Below are 10,106 nucleotides of genomic sequence, written 5' to 3' on the forward strand. Positions count from 1 at the left end.
TGTGAATATTCCACCACATTGGTGTTTGACTATCCTAGTATAGCTGCAATATTGCATAGATAAAGCATTGTTTATTTCCAAGTTTAGGTGAGAGAAGTGGAGGTCTTTAAAGGTCCATGCAATGGAGGTCAATGTCATCAACAAAGTATATGTGTCAATGGTATATACATTTCAAATATTTTAGGGAGGTCAAAACGAAAATAATCCCATCAAACATATTTACATGAATTGGGATCATTTTTTAGTTGGTAATGAATGAAACTTTAGACCACTTTAAGTCTTTTGGGGAAGTTGAAAATGGAAGTTCTCAAGGAATCCTAAAATTAATTATATGATGATGCATGGTAGTTTGTTTGGATGCTAAGGGTAAATATTTCAAAACCTAACGTTGAAAGTGTTGGGATAAGTGTTACAATACTTACCTCCTAAATTTCAAAATATATTAAAGATTCTCTTGGTCATTTTATCATCTACTAACAAGGATAATTGAAAACATTTTTTTACTAAGTGAAAAAATTAACATATGAAATTCATCTTGGACAATGAAACAAAGACCATTTACATACCTTGATATAAATCAACTATTCTCCTTATTTTTCCTCGACCTAATGAATAAATTTCAGAATTCATAAATATAATCCTTCACTGTCATCTCAATTTACATCAATGTTTATATTCTCAACAAATTTAGATATTAATAGGTAGGAAGGAATGTTCCTATAACTTTTCCACCAATATCTCCCAACTCTTGATCTTATCCTTCCTCTTCTTTTTTTTATCCAATTGAAATCTATCCCACCATAATGACACATGACTCCTCTACTTCTTGCATGAAACCTCTACCCTTTGAGGGTTTTTAATAGCTTGGTCAAACTCGAAGTATTTGTCCCTCTTTTTTACCTAATCAATCATTTCATAATGGTTTGTACTTTTTCCATAGATAGGGAAATCAACTCTAGTTTTTCCTCCTACAATTGTTATCACCCTTGGAATTCTCTCCTTGGTACACATTTATTTAGGCTCTCCCTCATATCATCCATTTCTCCTTCATATTCACTTTTATAGGTTATTTTGTCTCATTTAATCAATTAGCCTCCTAATGGGATCCATTAACATCTTATTCCCCCTTTACATCATCATTTCACAAAGTTGTTGGGTTTTCGTTTTGTCTTATTTTTATTTATTTCTCTCATGTTGTCCATTGGCTAAATTATTATTTTAGAAGAGTATTTGTTACTTCTTTGTTTTAACAGGATTAAAATATCATTAATGAGTGTTTAATTACGGGTTGTACGTTGCAGGATTAAAACTAGTTTGATCATACTTTGAGACGTGCCTGTACCATTGCATTTACCTGCCTGCACCATTTTATGGCTTCCTGCACTATGTTGAACTCAAACTTGGTCTTATGCTCTGTTCATGAAGGCAGTGGTATTTTGTTAGCAGCATGCAAACTCTTACACTGATATCATTGTGTTTGAAGTTGTACCTGTACTCAAACCCTCCAGTTCATGGGGCTCGAATTGTGGCAAATGTTATTGGAAATCCTATGATAATATTTCTGCTATCTCTGTGCATGATGGAAGAAGGATTGGGGCGTTGGTTATTTTCCTAGCTTCCAGCAACATTGCGTACTTCAAATGTTAAATAATGTTGCTGGTTTGCATGAATGGTTCTCTCAAAAAGATGATTGTGATGAGTTGCCACACACCCAAATAATGGTAAATATGCACTCTGATCTTGTATCAAAGAAAGATCCTGTTGCTTTAGATCTAAGCAGTATGGGAAAAGGCCAGGCATGGATCAATGGTGAACACATTGGACGCTATTGGATTTCTTTTCATTCTGTCCCAGGAAACTGCCCAAATACATGTGATTACCGAGGATGCTATAATAAACTCAAGAAATCCCAACTATTACTCATTGGGTTTATTACAAGAGGCACATGTTTTTGAAACGAAGAAAGGAGAATGCGCAGCATTCCTTTCAAATATGGATTTTAAATCTGATGTGACTGTCCAGTTCCGAAACTTAATATATGTCCTACCCGCATGGTCAATTAGCATACTTCCTTATTGCAAGGTTGTTGCATTCAATACTGCAAAGGTAAGTTCTCAATCAAACATTATGGAAATGCTACCAACTGGGGAACTTTATGAGGGTGAAAGGTGGGAATCGTTCAAGGAGCAGATTGGAGTTTCGGGAAATGATTATTTTCAGGTAGCGGACCTTTTGGAACATATCAATACAACTAAGGACTTATCATATTACCTATGGTACACGGTCAGTATTGATGTTGGCAACGATGAACCATTTTTGAGAAGTAATGTTCGACCAGTGCTTCACATTGAATCGCGAGGTCATGCTATTTGCATATTCATCAACGGTGTATTTGTGGGAAATGGAAATGGAAATAGCAGAAGGCCTATGTTCAATCATCAACAATATATCTCCTTACAGTCTGGGAGAAACAATATAGCTCTATTAAGCATGACAATGGGATTGTCAAATTCTGGAGCACTTTTTGAGTCAGAGATCATGAACTGGCTCCTATAGGTCTCTTCGCACAGAGGGACGGGCTTTATTGTCTTCAGAACGAGACTATGAGGATCATGACCATGATCGTGACATTCTTGCTCTTTCTGCTAGTTGGAGAAAGCGGGATCCTCTTGCAGGTGGCAGAGATTTATTCAGGGTTGACTGATTAAGAAGCATGGGAATGACTACAGGTTATGTCAAGGGATTTCGTGCTTTGCATAGAGACAGTGTTGCGCCCATCCTATGTGGAGTCCAACAACAACACCATTCCAGGAAAAGAGGAACGATTCGCCAGAATCATCCCTGTTTCAACATTTAGTTGCAAACTAATTTTATTCACGGCAAATTGTTATGATCGATGATCTGCCTCTTGTGTTTTTAATTGGCTAATTAAGAATCCCAAATTGTAATCTGATGCATATATAATAGATTGCCTGGAGCAACAATGGGGGAGCTTAATTAGTTAGCTAATTGATCAAGAGAGCTTTAGAGACAGGCATAGGGACTGAAGGAAGCGCAAAAGGGAGGAGAAGTTGTCCCAATGTAGCAGCACGCGGATTCTAGTTGTGGATCGCTTCTCCTGCTTGCTGGAGTTAAGCCGATGTCTGCATCATGTAAAAGATTGTTTTCAGGAGTTAATTGAAGTGATTTTTATCCATGAACTATCTATTTATTTTCTGCATCTAATGGTGTTAATTTATATGTGAACCAGGCACTCAAAGAGGGTGCGAGCTGGCTGGGTTGGCCGCTAGACCAGCTCGACACCGCTCTCATCTTTTAAACTAAATAGCATTTCAATTCTTATTTGTTGTGTGAATTTTATTTGTTTATTTATAGTTTCTTTCTGCCTTCAATTGATGTTATCTAATTTGCTACAGATGTTTTATTTCCAGTTCTAGAATTAATTCGATTTTCTGTAAATTGTTCCTTTACAAACTATTTCATTTGCTGCATGGTTAATTATATTTGCACTTGAAATATTTTAAATAAACATCAAGTCCCTCCAGATTGTCTGAATCCACAAGATCGACTCTGCCTTTATGAGCTCTAGCTTGTAACTCAAATTCTGTAAATTAATCCAAATCCATTAATTTATATTTCAGAATACGATATCAATAAAATGTTTATGGCTTTGAGGTCTTAATGTATTAATTTATTTGATGTTACAAACCCATGCATCCTTCACAAAGAAAAAATCACATATATTATCTAAAGATGTGATTTTTACCCTTGCAGAGCTGACATTTATAAATAAGGAGACTACACTGTGTTTGATATCAATAAATGTTTAATTACCATTATAGTTTCCTTAAACTTCTGGACAGTATTCTATGATTTATTTTAAGGGACAAGGAAGGCGAGATTCATATTAATTTAATTTCTTTCATAAGCTATTTATGCAGTAGATTTACTTGCCGATGCTTTCAAGTTAATTTCACACAGAATTAGTACAAGTAGAATTAGTATAGGTAGAATGATTTTGAATTGCTTTTGAATTCCTTCCAGCATTTACAGTTTCTCGATATTGTGTCGACACTGTTTCTTTTCCAGTTATGATTTCCTTTCTGAATTTCCTTTCGCATTGTTAATTGCCTTTTATTTCCCACATGATTTAATTGTTTGGATTGGTGTTTTCTCAAATTATCTTTTAGTGCAGGATTTCATTTATTGGTGAGATTAATATGCAAGATAGACTCGCATTCGTTTTGCAGGTCGCTAGGGGATTTATCTGGCATTTCTAATGCTGCATCTCAAAGTTCATGAACTTTCCGGATTGAAATATTAAATGCTGGTACATTTATAAGCTTTATACTACACCCAACATTTTGGTGTTGTTGTCGGGGAGGTGTTTAGGGGATTGACCTTGCTGATCTGCCGCATTTGTTTTTTCCTTCACCTAGTTTCTCTTGAAATTTTATGTTCTTTGAATTTATTTCTTTTTTGCACTATTGCTTTAAGGTTTCTCATTTTATTTAATGTTGTAAGAAACCCCCACCCACCCTACACATATACATACACACTACTCATGTGCTAACAAATGTACCAGTTGGCTTGTTAAAATAGGAAAATGGTATTTTGGGGAATCATCTAATGAGGAATTTTTATGCTGCTAGAGAGACATACAATTCATCCAATGAAGAATTAACAATTGAAAATTTTAAGATTTTGATTAAACATAAAAATGTTATTATTAAATATTTGATTTCGAAATTGGATGATTTGCATGAAGAGTGGGAGCAGGATGAAAACCCACCACTTATCTTTTGCGTCAACTGTAGAAAGAAACACCTCCTTGGAAAGTGTCCACTTAGTAGCATGAAAATTTGTGAAGAGGATCATCTAACGGAACATTGTCTAGCACTATCAAGATTACTGCAGATACTCAGGAAATCAGGTAAGGAATCAAATCAACTACCAGGTATAACTCAAAACCCATCACCATTTGATACTTGGAATAATGTTTATTATCTTGAGCAGGTTCCTCAACATGTTTATAATCCTACAGTTTCATGGAAAAATTTTAATCCTCCTCCAATTGAATATCCTACTTCATGGTCGCAGCGAGCCTCTGCTTGGCCCTCATCCTCGAGCCATATATCACCATGGCCTCAAGAATCGTTTGGATCCTTGTCTCTAGGGAAATATCCCATGCAAATTCAATCATATGAGCACCAACAACAACCACAATTTCTCTCCAATGCACCATTAAGTTATTCCCCTCCATGGTCTCAGCCGCATGTGCAACCTTACCCTAGCCTTAATCCATACCCTACCCCTTATCCTAATCCTTACCTTACTCCTTATCCTTACCCATACCCTAGCTCTCATTCAAACCCTAATCCATACCCTAACCCTAGTCCATACCCTAATCCATACCCTAGACCTAATCCTAATCCACACCCTAGACCTAACCCTAATTCTAATTTAAAACCTAGACCTAACCCTAGTCCAAACCCTAATCCCAATCCAAACCCAAGCCTTAGTCCAAGCATTAACCAAAACCCTAACCCAAACCATATCATAAACCCTAATCTAAACCATGAGGTTGCACAATAGTTTGAACCACCTAATCTTCTGGTTGATTCCCATGTTGAACAAAATGCTACATCTTCCATGTTTGGAAAGGGAATGAATTTGGAAACTTCCCCCATTACTACAGAGAATTCACCCCAGGAAGATATAATTCAAAGACCACCACAGGAGCAATCTTTCATTGGAACTTGTTATGAAAATGTTGTTGAAACTCGAAACCCTAGAATCTCTCTCAACCATTCTTGTCAATCTGAAAATCAAATATTTGAGCCTGAACTTGAGGGATTTATCTTTTGTCTTTCACCAGATTCTTTGTGCTTCTAGGAGAGTGACTATCAAACTGGGGAAGACTTGCATCAATTGGAGAATCATACATATGTGGATTCCATTGAATCTTGGTTTTGAGCAGTCATCAAGCCACCTTCTTTCCTCATCATTCGCAAACTCTTGATACCATGTCAATTGAAGCAATTGGTTTCTCATGTTTTAGTCTATCTTGAAGTCTATTCTTTAAAACTAAGTGTGAGTATAATCAACATTTTTTTACGCACATGGCTTCATTGGAAGTATGCCTTCACTTAAAGGTGATATTTCTTTCTTTAAAAATAGGGTAGGGTAATATGAGAATAATGAATAAAGATGTTTAACAACACTCTTGAACTTGTGATTCCCTAAAAGAACAGCTTTTTGAAATTTCTATTATCATGCACTCTCATGGTAAGACTTGTCAGAAGAAATTTACACTTAATACCTCATATTTTAAAGTGACTTTGATTATGGATTAACATGTCAGTCAAGGATATTGTTTTATGTAATACGTTTTCCTATCCTAACAAACTATCATCCAGAAAATCTTTTCAAATTCCTCTTTGAAGGGACTAGTGAAAAACCTCCTATGGTGGACCACGCCTACAAAACTCTAATAAGCTTTCATAAAGAACCCTGACATGATCAACTCAAGGAATATTTTTGGTCATTATCCGAGATGTTTTTTAAATAAGTTCTTAGGGTATCATGACCAACCAGTAAAGAATAGTAATTAAAAAATTTTCATGCCATCCTGCACTCTTAAAGAGTAGATTTGCTTCCCCACATATTAAGTAACCCATCTGAGGTTAATCATAATCAGAGCTTTTTTTTTTAAAAACATAAACGAATTAATTGAGGGATAGGAGGTCTCATTGCGAGTTGACCTACTATGATCATGGGTCCTAAGGACAATGACATTACCGCACTGGTCACCAAGCCAGGATAATGGCTTTCAGTTGAAAAATTGGAAGACAAGAGGTCTCATTACGAGTCGGCTTGTTCATTCTTATCAGTTCTCGTGAATGGAACTGTCAATAGCTGGTTACCAAGCCAGGACAGTGACCTTCAATTAACTTCTAAAAAGAGAAAAGGCAAAATGTTCTTAAACGACTCTGAATCTATATCTAATAGGTGGCAAAAAAGCATTTCATAAGGTTAAGAGGTACCCTTGTCGAAGCTATAGACGCCTGCTGGCAGCAGGGCCATGCCTGTGGTATTAAAGTTAACTCTACCCTATAATTTACTTGGTTGTTTTTTCTTTCCCTAGACTCATTATCAATCTCTTTGAGAATGGCTTTAAAATCCTTCTATTGTTATACCTTAGAGTTCTATCTTTTTGGAATGATTTTTATGGACGTGGGACCCTTAGTGCAAGTAATTCACTGTACCCAGACAAGAGGAACTTCAAATATAGATGGATAATGGTAAAATGGTCACTGTGGGAAGGTATTACTATGTCTACTTTTAACGCCATGGCTTTTAAATCATGTCACTCATATCTACAATGAAGATATTAAAGTGTAACTTATGATTTGAGATGCCCCCAAGATATTATTTTTGGAAATTTTTAAAAGCTGGTTATTTTTTATTCAAGTAATAACACCATCCTTGCAATTTAGTTTTTCCATGGCAGCTTTTCTTGAAATCAGTCTAAGAAAATAAAGAGTCCAGCAGACACTCTATTTTTAGAGCAAGCTTTATCTAGCGTAGGAAATGTGATCACAAAAAATTGTAGGAACATCATTTTGAACGCCCACAAATGTTTCTAATTTTGTTTTTTGCGAGGAAGTAACAGTACCGGATTTCCTTCCATGAGGACATGCTAGATGGTCATTATGGGGGGATGTTGGGTCTCCGTTTTGTCTTATTTTTATTTATTTCTCTCATGCTGTCGATTGGCTAAATGATTATTTTCAAAGAGTATTTGTTACTTCTTTGTTTTAACAAGATTAAAATAGCATTAATGAGAGTTTAATTACGGGTTGTATGTTGCAGGATTAAAACTAGTTTGATCATACTTTGGGATGTGCCTGCACCATTGCATTTACCTGCCTGCACCATTTTATGGCTTCCTGCACTATGCTGAACTCAAACCTGGTCTTATGCTCTGTTCATGAAGGCAGTGGTATTTTGTTAGCAGCATGCAAACTCTTACACTGATATCATTGTGTTTGAAGTTGTACTTGTACTCAAACCCTCCAGTTCATGGGGCTCAAATTGTGGAAAATGTTATTGGAAATCCTATGATAATATTTCTGCTATCTCTGCACATTATGGAAGAAGGATTGGGGCGTTGGTTATTTGCCTAGCTTCCAGCAGCATTGCCTACTTCAAATGTTAAATAGTGTTGCTGGTTTGCGTGAGTGGTTCTCTCAGAAAGATGATTGTGATGAGTTGCCACACATCCAAATAATGGTAAATATGCACTCTGATCTTGTATCAAAGAAATATCTTGTTGCTTTAGATCTAAGCAGTATGGGAAAAGGCCAAGCATGGATCAATGGCGAACACATTGGATGCTATTGGATTTATTTTTGTTCTATCCCAGGAAACTACCCAAATACATGTGATTACCGAGGACGCTATAATAAACTCAAGAAAGCCCAGCTATTACTCATTGGGTTTATTACAAGAGACACATGTTTTTGAAACGAAGAAAGGAGAATGCACAACATTCCTTTCAAATATGGATTTTAAATTTGATGTGACTCTCGAGTTTCGAAAATTAATATATGTCCTTCCCGCATGATCAATTAGCATACTTCCTGATTGTAAGGTTGTTGCATTCAATACTGCAAAGGTAAGTTCTCAATCGAACATTATGGAAATGCTACCAACTGGGGAACTTTATGAGGGTGAAAGGTGGGAATCGTTCAAGGAGCAGATTGGAGTTTCGGGAAATGATTATTTTCAGGCAGCGGGCCTTTTGGAACATATCAATACAACTAAGGAGTTATTAGATTACCTATGGTTCATGGTCAGTATTGATATTGGCAAGGATGAACCATTTTTGAGAAGTAATGCTCGACCAATGCTTCACATTGAATCGCGAGGTCATGCTATTTACACATTCATCAACGGTGTATTTGTGGGAAATGGAAATGGAAATGGAAATAGCAGAAGCCCTATGTTCAATCATCGACAATATATCTCCTTATAGTCCGGGAGAAACAATATAGCTCTATTAAGCACGACAATGGGATTGCCGAATTATGGAGCACTTTTTGAGTCAAAGATCATGAACTGGCTCCTATAGGTCTCTTTGCACAGAGGGACGAGCTTTATTGTCTTCAGAATGAGACTATGAGGATCGTGACATGATTGTGACATTCTTGCTCTTTCTTCTAGTTGGAGAAAGCGGGATCCTCTTTCAGGTGGCGGAGATTTATTCAGGGTTGACTGATTAAGAAGCATGGGAATGACTACAGGTTATTTCAAGGGATTTCATGCTTTTCATAGAGACAATGTTGCACCCATCCTATGTGGAGTCCAAAAACAGCACCGTTCCAGGAAAAGAGGAATGATTCGCCAAAATCATCCATGTTTCAACATTCAGCGACAAACTAATTTTATTCATGGAAAATTGTTATGATCGATGATCTGCCTCTTGTGTTTTTAATTGGCTAATTACGAATCCCAAATTGTAAGCTGATGCATATATAATAGATTGCCTGGAGCGGCAATGGGGGAGCTTAATTAGTTATATAATTGATCAAGAGAGCTTTAGAGACAGGCACAGGGACTGAAGGAAGCGCAGAAGGGAGGAGAAGTTGTCCCAATGTAGTATCACGCGGATTCTAGTTGTGGATTGCTTCTCCTGCTTGCTAGAGTTAAGTTGATGTCTGCATCATCTAAAATATTATTTTCAGGAGTTAATTGAGGCGATTTTTATCCATGAACTGTCTATTTCTTTTCTGCATCTAATGGTGTTAATTTCTGTGTCAATTAGGCAGTCAAAGAGGATGCGAGCTGGCTGGGTTGGCCGCCAAACCAGCTCGACGCCACTCTCATATTTTAAACTAAATAGCATTTCAATTCTTATTTGCTGTGTGAATTTTATTTGTTTATTTACAGTTTCTTTTTGCCTTCAGTTGATGTTATCTAATTTGTTGCAGATGTTTTATTTCCAATTCTAGAATTAATTCAATTTGATGCAAATTGTTCCTTTACAAACTATTTCATTTGCTGCATGGTTAATTATATTTGCACTTGAAATATTTTAAATA

At 36.4% G+C, this 10,106-nt stretch overlaps 1 pseudogene; it reads left to right on the forward strand.

Annotated features, from left to right (window-relative positions):
* Nucleotides 1–1,806: 1,806 nt before the first annotated feature.
* Nucleotides 1,807–2,556, forward strand: LOC149155021 (beta-galactosidase 10 pseudogene; annotated as a pseudogene).
* Nucleotides 2,557–10,106: the final 7,550 nt, after the last annotated feature.

Source organism: Pinus tabuliformis, chromosome 9, assembly GCF_031772625.1.
Source record: "Pinus tabuliformis cultivar Carrire ecotype Pingquan chromosome 9, CPIR1, whole genome shotgun sequence".
In the NCBI taxonomy this organism is placed as follows: Eukaryota; Viridiplantae; Streptophyta; class Pinopsida; order Pinales; family Pinaceae; genus Pinus; species Pinus tabuliformis.